Source organism: Stegostoma tigrinum, chromosome 29, assembly GCF_030684315.1.
Source record: "Stegostoma tigrinum isolate sSteTig4 chromosome 29, sSteTig4.hap1, whole genome shotgun sequence".
NCBI lineage: Eukaryota > Metazoa > Chordata > Chondrichthyes > Orectolobiformes > Stegostomatidae > Stegostoma > Stegostoma tigrinum.
In genome coordinates, this window is record NC_081382.1 from 24715772 (window position 1) to 24736105 (window position 20334).

The following is a 20334-nucleotide window of genomic DNA, read 5'->3' on the forward strand; positions in this document are numbered from 1 at the left end:
TGAATTTCCCTAACTGGCTACACATTTCACCCATTAGTCATTCCCAATCTCATTGGTGGTCAATTCGGCGAAATCCAGAGGTGGCAGCAAACTGTTAGACTACTGCTCCCATATTTCTCCTCCACCTTCCTGCCCCCGCACCCCCCACACAACCCCAACTTATTTTGCTGCCACACTCCTTCGTTTTAATGGCTGGAAAAAAATCACCAAACAATTCTGAAACATTTTAGAGAAAGGAAAAATGATCATGAATTGTTGAACGAGCTTCCTGGCTGTTATTCCTTCTACTTTAGTTCATATACTTATATAAATCAAAATACTTTTGTTTTTAATATATTATTGTGTGTAGTGTGCTAATTCCCACAAGTTAATAAAGATAATGGAGAAGGAGCAATTAGGTAGCTGTTGCTATAAATAGTCTTTAGCCAACGGATACAAGAATTATTATAAAAATAGTATGTCAGTTGCCTGTGACTTTACCCAATATCATTTGATAACTATCTCCTTTTTTCTCATTTTACAGATAAACGATGGAGACTGTGCTGAAACAGAGGCAGCAGAAGCCTACTCCCAGAGTAATGTCCAGAACCTGCATTACAATGCTGTGTTGAGAAAGAGCATGACCAAAATTGTAACAACTGGAAGGACAGTTTGTGGATGGCATCTGTTTCTTAAGCTAGATATTTAATAGTACAGCGTATAGGTAGGTATTCCAGACATTACTTTCAACATCTTTCATTAACCTTCATCTGATTTTTTGTTTAAATGAGAAAGGGCTAATGCCTCTACACTGCCAGACAATGATTATGTTACTTTCCAGCTTTGGCAGCCTAACAAACCAAAGCGAACCTCTTGCTTATAAGTAACATCATTATACTTGCCTCACCATTTTGAATGCCTCAATGTTTATGTTTTTAAATTCCTGGCTCAATGTATCAGGCGACTTGGAGACCTTCCCGGCTTGAAGAGATTTCTGCCCTTCCATCTAATGTGGAGTGGGAGGATCCTTATTTTTATATAGGATTTGTTTCCCCCGTCGAAATACAGCTCCTAAGCTTTGGAGGGTGAAAAGTTTATTGGCACTGTAGAAACAGCTTACTCACCAGAAACAGATAACCTCTGAAATATTTTACTGACGGGTTTGTGCGGTGTTGTACTTATCAGTTTTGATGCAAATGACAAGTAAAAATTTCCTTATGATATAATGCATGTAAAATGACTGTATTTTAAAATTCATGCATGCTTTATGGGGTCATTGTCTCTCCCTTTTTAAAGCGTCTTGTTTCCTGTTCCAAAATACAATCCTTAAACACTTAAGAGTCTGAAACTAGTACGGCTAAATTGCAAATCCCACAGTTTTAATAATTTTATCTGGTAAATTTTGGTTCTGGTTTTCCCCAATATTTTTGCTGAGTTTACTTTTATAATCCAAAGATTTTGAGACAACCACGCAAATATATTGAAATGATTTTGCCTCACAACCATCAAAAGATTTAAACTAATTATGATTGCCAGTATTTATTGTCTCTACAACCTTTCACCGCCCCATAGCAATTTCAACACATTCCACCCTCTCATTTTGCATGTCAGTATTTAAGCCTTTTATCACAATTGGTTTGCTGAGTTCCAGTCCCCACCCTGTAGGCCACGTCAGTCAGATACTGTGGGAGTGAATTCATCAAACACCAATAGAAATCAGTACGAGGGAAGGGAGAGAGCTACATTAAAGTGCACACATTGCACAAGCCTACTGCTAGTTCTGATTAGTCTTAAGTTTGACCAGGCAAACGTTTTCCACAAGACATATTTCAACGTAAGTGCATAGTCTTTTTCTTACTAAAAACAAATATTAGAATATTCTTGCTGTGAGTGAAAGGGGATACCTGTTCATGCTGTGGAAAATTTGCACCATGCTTTACTAAGGCTTTGTATCTTCACAAAAAAGTGACCTAATTGTGAGCAGAATGTAAACAAACTAACCATACACCCTTACATTAATGGATTGACGAACTGTTCTTACGATATGCATTACAGAATTGAATTTGAATTTCTTGCATCAAAAACTTGCAGATAAACAAATCTCATTGAGAATGCAATACCAATGTGGCTTATGATGTGGATAATCCACTTTCTCAGGTTACAATTATAGTAAGCATTGCACCTTTTGATTACATAGTGTATGATGATTTGTTGGACTATTGTTAGTAAGATAAGGTGATGTAAATTGCATAATGCTGTGCAGCTGGAAATGAAAAGCATTCTTAAGTTTCTTTGATAGATATCTTCCAGGAGTTTAGCAGTAAATAAGTTTGTATTTATGTTTCCCTTGACATTTCTGTCAGGAATATTTAATCTTCGAAGCTTCTGCAGTACAGTTGTACCTTTCCCCAAATTTATTTTGTAGTAATGTATTTGGTGGCAACATAATGCATAATAATTATAAATAAGATATTACTATAATTTATGAAAAGAGCAGGACATAATTTCAACGTTGATATTATCTTTACAAATTAAACTGGTGGAGCAGTTTCATGTGAATTCCAAGGAATGGTAAAAGTACCACACAACAATGTTTGCCATTGTACTAGAAAATTATGGACTGTTACAACTAATGAGGCCCAATGACAAAGGAAATCAAGAGTAGAAATAACATGTAGGAAGATTATTTAATCAAAATGTTGTTTCTCGAACTGTACTGGGAACTCAGTGTTAAACAATCAGGTGCAAAATAATCAAAAAGGAATGTTGGTGAGCAACCAAGACGTTTTTAGTACATGTAGAATTAATGCATTAGATTCTATAAAATAGCTGGAGTAACTTAAATATTACTTTACTGTCATCTATGAGAAGATCTAATGCTACAGCTTGTGGGTACAGCAAAACAGAACCCAACTGCATAGCAGGATGGGCATGTGTAGATATAACTCCCAACCCTAATTAAAGCAGATGGTTATTCAACTGGAATGCAAAAAGGGGGTGAGGAACGTCACCCCAAGGAGAAGACAAGTGGAACACATAGGCAGGATGATCCTGCCAGGATCTTCCTCACATCTCTGGTGTGAATGAGCCTGCCCACAATCTGGTGTCTTTGCCCTACAAGCGTTTAATGATTAGTGCGTCATTAAATGGTGTGAGGTGAGGCTTTCACCCCCACTTGAGTGACCGGAGGGTTGAAGGGTGGTTTATTGCCAGGAAAAGACCTCCAATGGGTCTCATTGGCTCCAAAAGAGGCACCCACTCCTCCTTGGCCCACCCATATGCACAAGAAATGAAGGTCTTCAGACTTCATTCTTGGTTTAACTTGAACTCACTACAGGAAGAAGGCCATTAGTGACCATTGATTGAGGGCAGGCCAACTAGTTATCTGTCTCTGTGTGTGCAGTTACTGTAAGGACAGGTAGGTAGCTGCAAGAATAGCCCCTGTGGCATTGTACTCAGCTTTACACTCTACCTCCCACCAACCCCACCAAACAATCTGCTCTAGGGGACAATAAATCTCAGTAGACAGTTGCACACACTGACTGCAAAGTAATATTTTGATACACAAGACTGTTAGACTTCTGACCTAATCATGTCTCAGACTGTTTCTCACGCATAGCTCTACTTCACAGGTAACTACTTTCTAATTTGTTCAGGCTGTGCCAAGAGTTTGCTCTTTCTCCACACATTGAAAGCATTACAGTTTGTTCTCTTCCAAAGGGCTAAAAGAAGTGAGATAAACCAATCCATGATAATAAAATGTGAGGCTGGATGAACACAGCAGGCCAAGCTGTGGCCTGCTGTGTTCATCCAGACTCACATTTTATTATCTTGGAATTCTCCAGCATCTGCAGTTCCCATTATCTCTAAACCAATCCATTATCACTTTGCAAACACTTATTTACAGAAATGCACATTACTAACATGTACATTCAAACCTAACCTTCCACCCCAACCTTCAGTTCACCTGGGCCATCTCCAGCACATCCCTCAGCTTCCTGGATCTCTCAGTCGCCATCTCAGGCAACCAGCTTGTAACTGATGTCCATTTCAAGCGCACCGACTCCCACAGCTACCTAGAATACACCTCCTCCCACCCACCCTCCTGCAAAAATTCCATCCCCTATTCCCAATTCCTCCGCCTCCGCCGCATCTACTCCCACGATGAGGCATTGCACTCCTGCACATCCCAGATGTCCAAGTTCTTCAAGGACCGCAACTTTCCCCCCACAGTGATCGAGAACGCCCTTGACCGTTTCTCCCATATTTCCCGCAACACATCCCTCACACCCCGCCCCCGCCACAACCGCCCAAAGGGGATCCCCCTCGTTCTCACACACCACCCCACCAACCTCCGGATACAACGCATCATCCTCCAACACTTCCGCCATCTACAATCCGACCCCACCACCCAAGACATTTTTCCATCCCCACCCTTGTCTGCTTTCTGGAGGGACCACTCTCTCCGTGACTCCCTTGTTCACTCCACACTGCCCTCCAACCCCACCACACCCGGCACCTTCCCCTGCCCCCACACCTCCTCCCTCAGCCCTATCCCAGGCCCCAAGATGACATTCCACATTAAGCAGAGGTTCACCTGCACATCTGCCAATGTGGTATACTGCATCCACTGTACCCGGTGTCGCTTTCTCCACATTGGGGAAACCAAGCGGAGGCTTGGGGACCGCTTTGCAGAACACCTTCGCTCGGTTCGCAATAAACAACTGCACCTCCCAGTCGCAAACCATTTCCACTCCCCCTCCCATTCTTTAGATGACATGTCCGTCATGGGCCTCCTGCAGTGCCACAATGATGCCACCCAAAGGTTGCAGGAACAGCAATTCATATTCCGCTTGGGAACCCTGCAGCCCAATGGTATCAATGTGGACTTCACCAGCTTCAAAATCTCCCCTTCCCCCACCGCATCCCAAAACCAGTCCAACCTGTCTCTGCCTCCCTAACCTGTTCTTCCTCTCACCCATCCCTTCCTCCCACCCCAAGCCGCACCTCCATTTCCTACCTACTAACCTCATCCCACCTCCTTGACCTGTCCGTCTTCCCTGGACTGACCTATCCCCTCCCTACCTCCCCACCTATACTCTCTCCACCTATCTTCTCTCCATCTTTGGTCCGCCTCCCCCTCTCTCCCTATTTATTCCAGGACCCTCACCCCATCCCCCTCTCTGATGAAGGGTCTAGGCCCGAAACGTCAGCTTTTGTGCTCCTGAGATGCTGCTGGGCCTGCTGTGTTCATCCAGCTTCACATTTTATTATCTTAAACTCAGTTTCAGTCTGCTCATACTTATATAGTCACACAAGTAAATCTTCTTTTAATGCCCGAACCACTTGAACACAAAGAAGTGCACCATTGTTATCATGTACAATTGGTAATGTTTATCAATAAAGTTCTCATGATGTGGAGGTGCTGATATTGGACTGGGATGGACAAGGTCAGAAGTCACATGGCACCAAGTTATAATCCAACAGGTTTATTTGAAAACACAAGCTCTCAAAGCACTGCTCCTTTGTCAGGTGAAGTGGTTTATTTGAAAACACAGGCTTCCCCAGAGCAGCTCCTTTGTCAGGCAAGGTCTTCACCTGATGAAGGAGCTGTACTCTGAAAGCTTGTGCTTTCAAATAAACCTGTTGGACCATAACCTGGCATCATGTGACTGCTGACCTTGAATAAAGTTTCCATCAGAGATGGGACATTTTACAAGTACAGTTTGAGTGATGCTGTCTATTGTGTGAATTAGAGTTGGTGCAAGTTTATCTATTGGATGGGGTATCATATTTCTTGCTCTGGTGCACTCACAGACATCTCTGCCCGGATTCCTGGGTAATTTTGCATGAATGCAGAAACAACATGTTATCATGAGAATGACAGTAAATACTGACTGTCTTCACCTTGTTGTTATGCAGCTGAGCACTAATAGACGCCCATAAATAGGATACCTCATCCCTCTCCAGCAGTGAATTCATAGTCATGTGCATTCAATCGAGCAGCTAAATAGTTCAAAGTGTGACTATTTTGAATATACATGCAAATTTTCATGATATATCAATTTGGGTATAAATTTGTACAACCTTTTTTAAAAACTGGTAGTGCGTACGATCAAGAATAGAGCATCTCTCCAATATATAACCAATTGTGTGCCATTGCTACATAGGTGGTCAGGATAAATGGAAAATGGCACATTCAATACTCCTGGCCAAGCTAATTTGTTGAATGGAGTAGAAGTGCCCATCATCTCTTTCTGAAGCAGAGGTAGTTGTGGACCTTTATCCTTTGGAATTTGCTGGGAATGGAGTATTTACATTATCTTGCTTTGTCAAAACAAGGAATCAGCATTTTGCATTCAGCTTGTGAAGTACCAAATTCTAATATTGCAGTGTTAGTTGTATGTCAGTTATGAGGCTTCAGTTGCAGATAGAGGTCATTGATTAGGGGTTCACTTTGAGTGCATGTCTTCATGCCCAAATGTCCCTAGAGAAGGAACCTGTGGCATCTACTTGTATGTTGCTGATGGGCATCATAGAAGCGGGCATGCATCAACTCCCTCCCACAATTACATTTTAATTTAAATTTTGTTAGTTTTATTTGAACATTTGCTTTTCATTACAATGCGTCCATTTAAGGGGCTATTACTTTTAACTTGGTTTAGTTTTGTTCCATTGTTTTGAAAAGAACATAAGGAGTCACTTACTGAAACTGTGGGGTGGTTGCATCCGAAGGGAAAATTCACAGAAAAACACATCGTCATTCTGTATCAGCAATAAATAAGGCAAAATATGATGGGGCAAAATAAATTATTTTTGTGAATTGCAAGACCAATTTCAGTAGGAATATTAATGTTGCAGGAATGAACTGAAGATTTTAAATTTTTTAAATGCTGACCGTTTACACCAAGGATTTGAGTTTTAATTCTCCTAGCTATAACATTCATCAAGCATCTGATTATTCGAAACAGTCAAGAGTTGCCAATTTCTAATCTGATAGCAGCTGGAGTGCAGGTAAAGGAAGAGGAAGAAATAAATCAGTAAAAGTGATTCCAAACCATCAAAAAAACGCGTAACTTATGTTGGCTGAATGACTTTCATGGTCTTTGATGAAATGTCTAAACTCTTGAATGAGAGTTGCACTACCAGCAGCAATGCCTGGCCCAAGAAAAGTGAAACTAAATGTAGTCTAACTTAAGAAAAACAGAGCTGTTATCAAAGGGAGGGAATTCATCCTAAAGAATAAAGTATAATCTGTTTCCGGCATTCAATGTTGTCCTAGCCACACTCGGAGCAGCTCAAGCACAAAAAATTGCTTCCAATAATACTTCCTCTGTTTACCCCACATTCCCCCAAAAAGGAGGATAGCACTGTGGCTCAGTGGTTAGCGCTGCTGCCTCACAGCTCCAGGGACCTGGGTTCGATTCCTTGGGTGGCTGTCTGTGTGAAGTTTGTACATTCTCCCTGTGTCAATGGAGGTTTCCTCTGGGTACTCCAGATTCTTCCCACAGTTCAAAGATGTGCAGGTTAGGTGGATTGGCCATGCTAAATTACCCATATTGTCCAGGTGTATGTAAATTAAGTGGATTAGACATAGGAAATGCAGGGTTACAGGGAAAGGTTGTGGATCTGGGTAGGATGCTCTTCAGAGGGGGGTGGTATGGACTTGTTGGGCTGAATAGCCTGTTTCCACACTGTAGGGATTCTGTGTTTCAGCCATACATTAGTAGAGAATCTAGTGCTACATCAAACAATGAATCTCCATATCCAATATCAAATACCAGGCAGCCCCACAAAGTGAAATTTCAATTACGGACAATTTTATGCTTTGTGTTAACTGAGAGCACGATTGAGACCGTCCAAGTGCTTTTCTCAAAAAACTATGACAAATCACTGACTGATGAGATTTTAATTTCAACAATTTGGTGGGACTTGAATGCATGTCCCAAAGTAAAAGAAGCAATGTCTAATCCATTCAATCCTGAATTGTGGTAAAATATATCTTGTAACAAATCAATTTTTCATATCTTATTCTGAAATAATATGATGGGAACATTTTTTCAGCTTACAATGGTAAAGCATGGCAAATAGGTTTTATTTAGAAAGCTATAGATCTTTATTAGTATTAAATGGGATCATAAATGAAACCATATAGTCAAGGTCAAATATTTCCAGACAGTTTGCCAAATTGGGAGAGACAAGTGAAAACGTTTTTCAAGCCCCAGCAAATGCTGTGAGTTCTATGCAGTTACAATACATTAATTCACATCTGTACTCACTAATGTTTACTCAGCAATTGTTTCAATACATCTGTGCCCTCATCATCTGGCTTTGTGTATTGAGCATATGAGGTATTTTGGCAACTGCTATCCAGAACAATAAACTGGGACCATGTTGCTTTAGGGACTAAGGAGTCATAGAATCCATACAGTGCAGAACAAAGCCAATTGGCCCACTGAGACTACACCAACCCTCTGAAGAGCATCCCACCCAGACCCAGTCCCTTACACTGTCCCTGTAACCCTGCATTTACCATGGCTACTCCACCTAGCCTGCAAATACCTATACACTATGGGCAATTTGACATGGCCAATCCACCTAACCTGCACATCTTTGGATTGTGGATGGATACCAGAGCACCTGGAGGAAACTCACACAGATACTGGGAGTATGTGTAAACTCCAACCAGTCATCCAATGCTGGAATCAAACCCAAGTCCCTGGAACTCTGAGGCAGCAGTACTAACCACTGAGCTACCTTGCCATTCAAATCCACAACAAATCTTCAGGAAATTTTGTAAGGGAATAGTTACAAGTCAATTTTCATACCGATGCAAAGTAGTTTAGTCATCATTGATTCAGACATGCAAATAACGCATGGGAATTGCTCCTGAGTATACAATGAAACTAGTCCCTGGAAATCATCACCCAGTAATTTCACTTCACATGAGGTGTAATGAGTTGGAAAGTGGATCTCCAAATAAGACACAATCAATGAAAATGGCATACTGCTTGGTTAAGAGTTCAGCAGTAAGACAGCAAACGGTTCAATTACTTACAGAAAGGATGTCTATCAGGGCTTTGAGGGCAAACTGCAATCAAACCCATGGTAATAGCAATCTTCTTGGAATGTCCACACTATAACCACCAGGGTCCTTGGAATAGGGATGTGTGAGCTCTCAGAGTGAGAACCATACTTGTATATTTACCATAGATACTGCGATGCTTGCATTACAATTCTCATTAACTTCGCATAGACAGATTTTTATTCCAAAAATATACTTTATTCTTAAAAATAAAGCCAACATCTGCAAAATCAGGGACAGGTAGAGGAAAATAATATCAGGAAAATAATAGTGATTTCCTGTTGTCTTTTTCATATGTGCTTGGTAGAAACTTTTCTCAAAGGATCCTCCACCTATCAGCAATAAGTAGCTTTTCTGGTATCACCACTGAAAGTTCACTGCTTCCATTGTTGGCTATGGCTCGTAACCTTGTGCATTGAACCCTTAACTTGGGCATGGAATGATTTGTAAAAAGTCAGGGTTGGCTGACCCCTGAGGTCTCAAATGATCCTTATCATCTCCAAGTGTGCAACCATTTGTTAAGTTCTTCACTAGAAAAAGTGTACAAAGTTAAAGTTACACACACTTCAGTGACGATTAGAACATTTCACTTGTGACAAACATGCTGCTGTGGGATGACTTGTATCATGTTGATTATTCCCCTCATTAGTGTAATGTGCTGCATGTTTAAATAAATTAAAATGTAATTAAAATGCTAACAATGCAATCTTGTTCATGAATGTTTTCAATCAGCTAATTATTATCCCAAACTTTATTTCACATTTTATTGTACTATTGTGCACTGTTGTGTCATTGTGGCGTTTGGCATCTGGAACTAACATTTCCTGGGAATGAATTGCAACCATGCATTGCAATATGTTATTTATCCTCTGGCTTAACTGCAAGCAGCTGGACTTCTCCCTTGTTCATCTTCAGCATTAATCTTCAGCGATTACAGCTGTTTGACTCCAGTGTTACCTTAAACCTCTTTGATGGCCAAGTTCCACAGAGATACTACACAGTTTCAGGTCCTGCTGAACCAAACTGAATTAGATCCTTCTCCAGGGTTTACACTGAGGGCTGCCTGATTCTGCTGCACTGGTGGGAGGTATTAAATTACCTGCACAACTCCAAAGTTTGCATTTGATTAATAACTGAAATGCGGAGGGGATTTGCAGCAGGTCAGCCTTCTACCAAACTGATGCAAAGCTCTTGTGTTGTGTTGCCAGGCACAGCACAAGCGTCAGAGGAAGTATTAAACTACACCAGAGTTACCAGCACACAACAGCTGAAAACACACACCCATGTGAATTTATATTACACTGTAAGTTGGGCAATTATTCATCATTATGTTTATAGAAGGTGAAAATTTGCCTTGGGTGTTCATTAATTATGACCAAAACAGTGACACAAGACAAATAAATTTCCAATGTAATCTCTTGATGCACTAAAGGTTCACAAAACAAAACACATACATGTGTGACAACTAATTCTTGTGCAAAGTTTTGTGTTCCTCAGTTCATACTTTAGGTCCATGTTGTGTGATATATCACTCATACAAAATGTGAGATGAAATTATACAGTATGGAAATGCCGTGAAACTGAAGAATTCTTGAAAAAAAACATTCATTTTTAGCACAATCGACATCTTGGTAGCTGACATTTATTGTCTAACACTAGTTGCCCTCGAGTAAGTGGTGGTGGTGAGCATTCTCAAACTGTTAAGTCCGTGTGGTGAAGTACTGCCACAGTAATGTTAAATAAATCATTCTATGACTGGGATCTCACGATGAGAGATTTAAATCTGTAACAATGGCCACAATTTAAACTCATAGTTCTGATCATTTCTTGTTCCCACATGCCATCTTGTAAATGTTATGGAGGTCAGTCCCTTGTGGAAAATGAATGATTGAAGTTATACGAATGGGGCAGAAAGCATCTGCTTATTGCTTTGCTAGTGAGGCTACTTTGTTGCTTTGTCTCAGAGTGAGAGTCATACTAAACAGTAGGAAGGTTTATCCATACCACCCTTTTTTGACTTACTCGATCATTTTAACTCGATACACCAGTTTTGATTGAGCAATTGAGTCTCACAGTGACCAGTGCTTTCCTGTGACAGCATTGTTATTTAACCTTACGATTTGAGACAAAGATAACCACGTCCTCTTGATATATCTACTATGGATTAAGAGCTCACCTTGTGTAAAGTTCAAAAACTGTTCTTTCTCCAAGGCGATTCCTTACAATTAATTATCCAAAATTATTGTGCTTCCACATGAGGAGGGAGGTACTGGCTCCCTTCTTTATTCATTCCACACTCACATCCGATTGGTTGCTACAAGGTTAATTAAAAGGTTCAACTTCTTTGTGAATACATTCCTCTCAGATTTGATGAATTTATGTTTTACAAGGAACATATTTTAAAAATGTTTTAAAATGGTGAGTGTACTAGTTCTTAAATATGACAAGAAATAGTAAAACAAAGCACACACTCACAAATTAGAAATGAGGATTTTTTTTAACAAGTTAAAGTTATGTTGATCAGTCTCTGGGTTATTCATGAACAGCTAAAGCAGTTATGTTGGGTGATAGCTAGCCATGTTGATGCTGGTAGTTGAGCAGTTGATTTTGAGATTCTTGTCTTTCCGGGTTACCTGAAATTTATTTGCCTTGTTTCCTTCCATACTGGCTGGTGTCCAGTACTCAGAGTGAGAGAGTTTACTTGCTTTTTACCTGCACCCTGGTCCACACCAGCACATCAGCTCACTAACACACTCAGATCAGATGTTGCAGTTGGTTTTAACTCCATTTTTTGTATATTCCTGGGATGTTAATACATAATCATGTCTTTTGTCTCATGTCCACAGTCTGGAATACAACCTGGAGGTGGTATTTTCCTGATGAGGAGGCAATTTCATTGCCTTGATCTCAGGATTAACTGCCCCTGTACCTCTGCACAGATACCTCTGCCTTTTGAAGTCTGCTTCTTTGAAACTTCCTTGGCATCCTATAGCATGTAACGTTCCAGAGGTTCACACAGGGAATCTTTAATCGTTCTGTTAACTCCATTCTTAGATGCTACACTATCAGCTAGACCTGCCTTGCAGTCTTGTCCAATGGTTCAATATGCCCATCAATAATTCTTGGTTCTGATCCATCTTTTTGATTCCTGTTTCCCACTGACTATTCATTAAATACTGATTCAAAGCTAGACATATATTCAATTTGTTCTACAATGTATGTGACAATTTCAGCCTTGTGATGTGCATAAAGAAAACTGAAGTAAAGTACCAACCTGCTGCAGGACAGCTAATCTTGAGCCCAAGGGTTCAATCCATGACCAGAACCTGTTGTCAATGAATAAGTTACTTGATCTCAGCAGCACACCTTCTTGAGCTGTCCATATTTATGATAAAATAAATGTAAGAATTGCCAAAGGAGAATTCAAACATCAGTCTGCGAATGAAGAGGAGTACATCTGCAGACTAAAGATCAAGGGTATAGGGGTTTCAGCCTGCTCTATGCATGTGAGACATAGATTGTGTATCAGTGTCATTTGTAGAAACAGTTGCAGCCCAAGGTCAGTACATTGCTTATTACTCATTACCCTTGCAAAGATGGTATTAGGAGGCCTTCTTGAAATACTACAGTAATTTTGTGTGGTGAAGCGCAATTAGGATTTTGACCCTGCAACAGGAATGACAAAACATTTCTATGTCAGGATGATGTGCCTTGGAAGTATTGGTGTTCCCATGTAGTGGCTGCCCTTGTCCTTCTAGATAGTGGAAGTCATTCATTTGGCAAGTTCTGCCAAAGAAGTCTCCGAGATCCTGCAGTGAATCCTCCAGGGCAAGTAGTGCATATTGTAGGCATGTTGCACTCGTGGTGGAGGGATTGTTTAATTTATACTCTTGGATGGAATGTTGATTAAGTGGATTGCTCTGTCTTGAATAATGCCAGTCTTTCTGAGTGATGTTGAAAGTGCACTTGTAGGTGATGGACAGGCTTTGGAGAACCAAGAGATGAATCACTTGCGACAGAATTTCTGGCCCATTTAACCACAGTACTTAAATGGCTGGTCCAATTATGTTTCTCATCCATAGGGATGCCCAGTATGTTGATAGTACGAGATTTAGCAATGGCAACGCTGTAGATGTTGAGGGGAGACGGTTAGATTCTCCTTGGTTGGAAGTAGTCATTGCTTGGCACTTAGTGGCATGAATATTTCTTTTTTCCACTTTACAGCCCTGTAACGCAATATCTGGTTTGAAATTTGGGTTTGACTGAGAAATGAATAGAGCACACTGAACTTAAACATATTAAAAGTAAGAAAGTAGGGATTAACCATGAAAAACACCATTGTAGCTAGGAGGAACGTAATGTACGTCAACAGTGACATTGAGGTACCATGTTGTTCAAGTGACCAAAGATATTCGAAGGAACTGTTCAGAAAAGATGCTTTCTATGTCTTGACCAATAGTCTTCACTTGAATAATCTTACAAAAATAGATGAATTGACTTCATTTCACTGCATTTTATGAGATATGCAATGTACTAAATCTTTTTTCTCTTAAATAATAATACTTGAAACGCATTGAGATATTCTAAGAAACATGAATGGAAGTTATTTAATTGTACATTGTTACACAGTGGGACTATGGGTGCAAATAAATCATACAAGAGCTGATGTACCGAAATAATTAACTACCAGTAGTTCTCCTATGGTACTGTAGATGGGTGGGCTGGAGAGAGAAGCACACTCAAGATGTTTTAAAGCTAAAACTGAATTGTGTCTAAAATTACTTGTTATTTTAAATGCCCTGCAAAAGTCTTGTGCTGAAATATTTTAAATGGACAAACTTGTAATTATGGATATACCCTTAGGTAAATAAGAGGGCAATTGTAGTTCCTTGTAAATTTATGCCTCCAGGTCAAAAAGTACAAAAAATCAGTACTTGCACTAACTCAAAGAACTGTGTAAGATAACAAAGTGTGGAGCTGGATGAACACAGCAGGCCAAGCAACATCTCAGGAGTACAAAAGCTGACATTTCGGGCCTAGACCCTTCATCAGAGAGGGGGATGGGGAGAGTGTTTTGGAACAAGTAGGGAGAGAGGGGGAGGCGGACCGAAGATGGAGAGAAAAGAAGATAGGTGGAGAGGAGAGTATAGGTGGGGAGGTAGGGAGGGAATAGGTCAGTCCAGGGAAGACGGACAGGTCAAGGAGGTGGGATGACGTTAGTAGGTAGGAAATGGAGGTGCGACCCCGCCCACGGCCGACGCCGACAGAATCCTGCCCACAGCCGACGACCTCATCGTTCCGCCCACAACCTCCACAGCCAGCAACCCCAGAGTAGACAGCCACACTGAGCCCTGCCGAATCTTCACCATCCCCACAGACCTCCCACTGACTTAGGACGAACGGCCAGTCCTAAGCAAGGGACTCACCTTTGTCCCCCTACAACCACACATCAACAAATACCAGTCATGTTTGGACATAAAGCAGTTTTTCCGCTGCCTTCGCCTCCACGCTTACTTCTTCAACCGGGAGCCTAACCCTCCCTCCACCGACCCCTTCACCCACCTCCAACGCAAGTCCTCCTCCTGGACACCACTCCCAGGCCTCCTACCCTCCCTCGACCTCTTCATCTCCAACTGCCGTCGAGACATTAACCGCCTCAACCTCTCCACCCCTCTCACCCACTCCAACCTCTCCCCCGCAGAACGGGCAGCCCTCCGCTCCAACCCCAACCTCACCATCAAACCCGCAGACAAGGGTGGCGCTGTAGTAGTATGGTGCACTGACCTCTACGTCGCCGAGGCCAAACGCCAACTCTCCGACACCACTTCCTACCGCCCCCTTGATCATGACCCCACCCCTGAGCACCAAACCATCATCTCCAACACCATTCATGACCTCATCGCCTCAGGGGACCTCCCACCCACAGCCTCCAACCTTATTATTCCTCAACCTCGCACGGCCCGTTTCTATCTCCTTCCCCAAATCCACAAACTTGCCGGCCCTGATTGACCTATTGTCTCCGCCTGCTCCTGCCCCACCGAACTCATCTCCACCTATCTGGACTCCATTTTCTCCCCTTTGGTCCAGGAACTCCCTACCTACATCCGTGATACCACCCACGCCCTCCATCTCCTCCAGGACTTCCAATTCCCTGGCCCCCAACACCTCATTTTCACCATGGACATCCAGTCCTTATACATCTGTATTCCTCATGCAGATGGCCTCAAGGGCCTCCGCTTCTTCCTGTCCCGCAGGCCCGACCAGTCCCACTCCACCGACACCCTCATCCGCCTAGCCGAACTCGTCCTCACCCTCAACAACTTCTCTTTTGATTCCTCCCACTTCCTACAGACTAAGGGGGTGGCCATAGGCACCCGCATGGTCCCCAGCTATGCCTGCCTCTTTGTAGGTTATGTGGAACAGTCCGTCTTCCGCAGCTACACAGGCCTCAAAACCCACCTCTTCCTCCGTTACGTTGATGACTGTATCGGCGCCGCCTCTTGCTCCCCAGAGGAGCTCGAACAGTTCATCCACTTCACCAACACCTTCGACCCCAACCTCAAGTTCACCTGGGACATCTCCAACACATCCCTCACCTTCCTGGACCTCTCTGTCTCCATCTCAGGCAACCAGCTAGTTACTGATGTCCATTTCAACCCCACCGACTCCCACAGCTACCTAGAGTACACCTCCTCCCACCCATCCTCCTGCAAAAATTCCATCCCCTATTCCCAATTCCTCCGCCTCCGCCGCATCTGCTCCCATGATGAGGCTTTCCACTCCCGCACATCCCAGATGTCCAAGTTCTTCCAGGACCGCAACGTTCCCCCCGCAGTGGTCGAGAATGCCCTTGACTGCGCCTCCCGCATTTCCTGCAACACATCCCTCACACCCCGCCCTCACCACAACCGCCCAAAGAGGATCCCCCTCGTTCTCACACACCACCCCACCAACCTCGCACCATACAACGCATCATCTTCCGACACTTCTGCCATCTACAATCCAACCCCACCACCCAAGACATTTTTCCCTCCCCATCCTTGTCTGCCTTCTGGAGAGACCACTCTCTCCATGACTCCCTTGTTCGCTCCACATTGCCCTCCAATCCCACCACACCCGGCACCTTCCCCTGCAACTGCAGGAAGTGCTACATTTGCCCTCACACCTCCTCCCTCACCCCCATCCCAGGCTGCACAATGACTTTTCATATTAATCAGAGGTTCACCTGCACATCCGCCAATGTGGTATACTATATCCATTGTACCCGGTGTGGCTTCCTCTACATTGGGGAAACCAAGCGGAGGCTTGGGGACCACTTTGCAGAACACCTCCGCTCGGTTCGCAATAAACAACTGCACCTCCCAGTCGCGAACCATTTTAACTCCCCCTCCCATTCTTCAGATGACATGTCCATCATGGGCCTCCTGCAGTGCCACAAGGATGCCACCCGAAGGTTGCAGGAACAGCAACTCATATTCCACTTGGGAACCCTGCAGCCCAAAGGTATCAATGTGGATTTCACCAGCTTCAAAATCTCCCCTTCCCCCACTGCATCACACAACCAGCCCAGCTCGTCCCCTCCCCCCACTGCATCGCACAACCAGCCCAGCTCATCCCCTCCCCCCACTGCATCACAAAACCAGCCCAGCCTGCCTCAGCCTCCCTAATTTGTTCTTCCTGTCACCCATCCCTTCCTCCCATCTCAAGCCGCACCTCCATTTCCTACCTCCTAACCTCATCTCATCTCCTTGACCTGTCCATCTTCCCTGGACTGACCTATCCTCTCCCTACCTCCCCACCTATTCTCTCCTCTCCACCTATCTTCTTTTCTCTCCATCTTCGGTCCGCCTCCCCCTCTGTCCCTATTTATTCCAGAACCCTCTCCCCATCCCCCTCTCTGATGAAGGGTCTAGGCCCGAAACGTCAGCTTTTGTGCTCCTGAGATGCTGCTGGGCCTGCTGTGTTCATCCAGCTCCACACTTTGTTATCTTGGATTCTCCAGCATCTGCAGTTCCCATTGTCTCAAAGAACTGTGTATGTCTGTTTGATGTGTGACACGTTGAAATGGGACTGGGTACATTTTCTCCTTCACCCTGTGTATCATAAATTGGTATATAGGCTCATGTATGTCTGATAGAATCTTCCAGATGGAAATGAATGTCAGAAAATGAGACATTTTCTGGAATGCATGACAGGTTCATTTAATCATTTTACCAACCAAGCACTGAAAGGTGAAAATGTCGTGCTATGGCAAAATGGTTTGAATGAATGTCAGGCTGTTCGCCTTTTATAATTGGTTGGCTTGAGGATGACGCATGATGACGTTAATAGTAATTCCAGTGATGTACCAGAGCATTAAACTGTGGAATGCACAATACAAACATATGATAGATGGTTTTATGGCTAAAGTGGAGCCGTATTTATGAACGGCTGTTTTAAAACCAGGTGTAAGCAAATATAACATGTAATTGTTCAGCAATGTCGCCTAGGTAGGAAACTTCTCTGATTGGAATGTGTGTTAATGCTTTCAATTCAAAGGTGAAAAACAGCCAGCTTTTAAAGATTGGTTTGCTTGTGTTACAAAGTATGAAACCTCTGCACTATTTAAAATTATATTTTACATGTTTGCATATTGACTGGAACAAAATATAATTTACCTGAATTATCCTTTGCATTTCAAAGAAACTGAAAATTAACATAAATCTGGTGAAAATAGGTTTGTAAAGAAAAAGACAGTCTTGAAATAGATTAAATGTAAATGGGTAACTAAAGAGAGAGCTATTACATTCTGAGTAAAGGATGAGCCTGATTTATCATTAGGCGGCACTGCAGTTTAATTCAATAAGTCTAAACTGTTCCTTTTTTTTGGAGCCTGCAGGTCATGAAAAATATTTGGTGTAACTGTTACATATTGTTCTGTATCTATTTCTGTTTTCCTATTGCCAGTGTAGAATTTTTAATTTGTTGTTTAAAGGCTGATCCTCAGAGGCTGTCTCCTACCTTTCAAACTCCTCCCCTTCAAAACTGCTGCCGTTAAATATTGCCTCTCAAATAAAAAAAATCCACCCTCAGTCCCTCTAGCCTCACAGACTGTCATGTCAGATTCCATCTCTGTTTCCTCACCATAGTCCTCCAATATGTCTTCACCTTCAAAATTGTGTGTATCTATCCCACAGCTCCAAACTTGAACTACTCCAGAGCAACACTGAAACTGCATCAAAATTATAAACATAACAACATATAAAACTGTGACTGTTTGAAATATTCCCTCCTGTTTCATCCCAATCTCTTTGCTGCCTCATCAAAGTCAGCCTCCTCCAATGCAACTGCTCCATTTTTTTTTACAATCGAGTTTAGCTGCACTCGTCTGATTCCAATCTATGTATCTTGTTGTGGTCATTAAATTTCCTGTAAAAGTTTCTTTTCTGAGCCCTACAGCATAATTCTGGAGTCCATCAAAGATCTATTTCTTGACTCTGAGCTACATGTTGACCGTAGCATCAGTTAAGATTAAACCAGGTTCTAGGTGTACACTGATATCGCACAGCTGCATTGCAGGACCTTGCCTACCTGTTGTCAGGTTACTTGCAATGCATCCAATCCTGGAAGAAGCACAGTTTTTCATTTCAGGCTGAACTGGATTGTTTGCAATATTGGATCATGATCTGAAGCAGAAGAACTTTCAAAGCTATGGGTATAAGACAGGGGAGTGGCAATAACTGAACTGCTCTTACACAGACCAAGCACAGTCATAATGTGTTGAAAGGCATCCTTTGCCCTCCAACCCCACCACACCCGGCACCTTCCCCTGCAACCGCAGGAAATGCTACACTTGTCCCCACACCTCCTCCCTCACCCCCATCCCAGGCCCCAAGATGACATTCCACATTAAGCAGAGGTTCACCTGCACATCTGCCAATGTGGTATACTGCATCCACTGTACCCGGTGCGGCTTCCTCTACATTGGGGAAACCAAGCGGAGGCTTGGGGACCGCTTTGCAGAACACCTCCGCTCAGTTCGCAACAAACAACTGCACCTCCCAGTCGCAAACCATTTCCACTCCCCCTCCCATTCTCTTGATGACATGTCCATCATGGGCCTCCTGCACTGCCACAATGATGCCACCCGAAGGTTGCAGGAACAGCAACTCATATTCTGCCTGGGAACCCTGCAGCCATATGGTATCAATGTGGACTTCACCAGTTTCAAAATCTCCCCTTCCCCCACTGCATCCCTAAACCAGCCCAGTTCATCCCCTCCCCCCACTGCACCACACAACCAGCCCAGCTCTTCCCCCCCACCCACTGCATCCCAAAACCAGTCCAACCTGTCTCTGCCTCCCTAACCGGTTCTTCCTCTCACCCATCCCTTCCTCCCACCCCAAGCCGCACCCCCAGCTACCTACTAACCTCATCCCACATCCTTGACCTGTCCGTCTTCCCTGGACTGACCTATCCCCTCCCTACCTCCCCACCTACACCCTCTCCACCTATCTTCTTTACTCTCCATCTTCGGTCCGCCTCCCCCTCTCTCCCTATTTATTCCAGTTCCCTCCCCCCATCCCCCTCTCTGATGAAGGGTCTAGGCCCGAAACGTCAGCTTTTGTGCTCCTGAGATGCTGCTTGGCCTGCTGTGTTCATCCAGCCTCACATTTTATTATCTTGGAATCTCCAGCATCTGCAGTTCCCATTATCTCTTATGTGTTTCAACCCTTCTTTAATTCTACGGTTCCATTACCAATTTTACCTTGAGGTGAGCTTCAAATCCTTTCTTCTCTATCAAAGAGATTGCTTACTTTCAGTCTTTTGACTACTGAAACCCTTGTTGATAACTTTTGTCACCTCTAGACTTAACCTGCGAAACTCTTCCCAGGCTAATCTCCCATCTTCCTTCATTCAAAAAGTAAACAAGTCTCAAACATTTTTGTACATAAGCACTTGACCTGAGATGGAACCATATGTGATGACATTGAAAATTTTTCACTGTGCTCCTGTACTTTTGTACTTGAGTACACGTGATAATAAAATCTATCTTTTATTGTAAAACATACAAAATCCTGCTCACTTTCATTGAATCGCAAAAGGTCCCAGTCCACCAAAGCTTTGAATTTTAAAATTCTTATTCTCCATTTCATAACCCTCCATATTCCCATCCTTCATTGCCTTTGCAATCACCCACAGCCCTCCAAGTGCTTTGTGTTCCTTCAATTCAAGCTTCCTATTATTTTACTTAAGATTGGCAGCTGTACCTTCGTTAAGGTGTCAGTTAG

General features: G+C 43.0%; 1 protein-coding gene across 2 annotated transcripts in view; it reads left to right on the top strand.

The window, feature by feature from the left end:
• The first annotated feature begins 680 nt into the window (after positions 1-680).
• LOC125465563 (serine/threonine-protein kinase Nek6-like) overlaps positions 681-20334 on the top strand; it is a 269602-nt gene continuing 249948 nt past the window's right edge. The window contains exon 1 of one of the 2 annotated variants that reach the window (XM_048559236.2): positions 681-703. The gene's annotated coding sequence lies outside the window, so the exon portion shown is untranslated. Of the gene's footprint in view, positions 704-1702; positions 1814-20334 lie in introns of those variants that run through there. The other variant, XM_048559234.2, reaches the window with a different exon arrangement.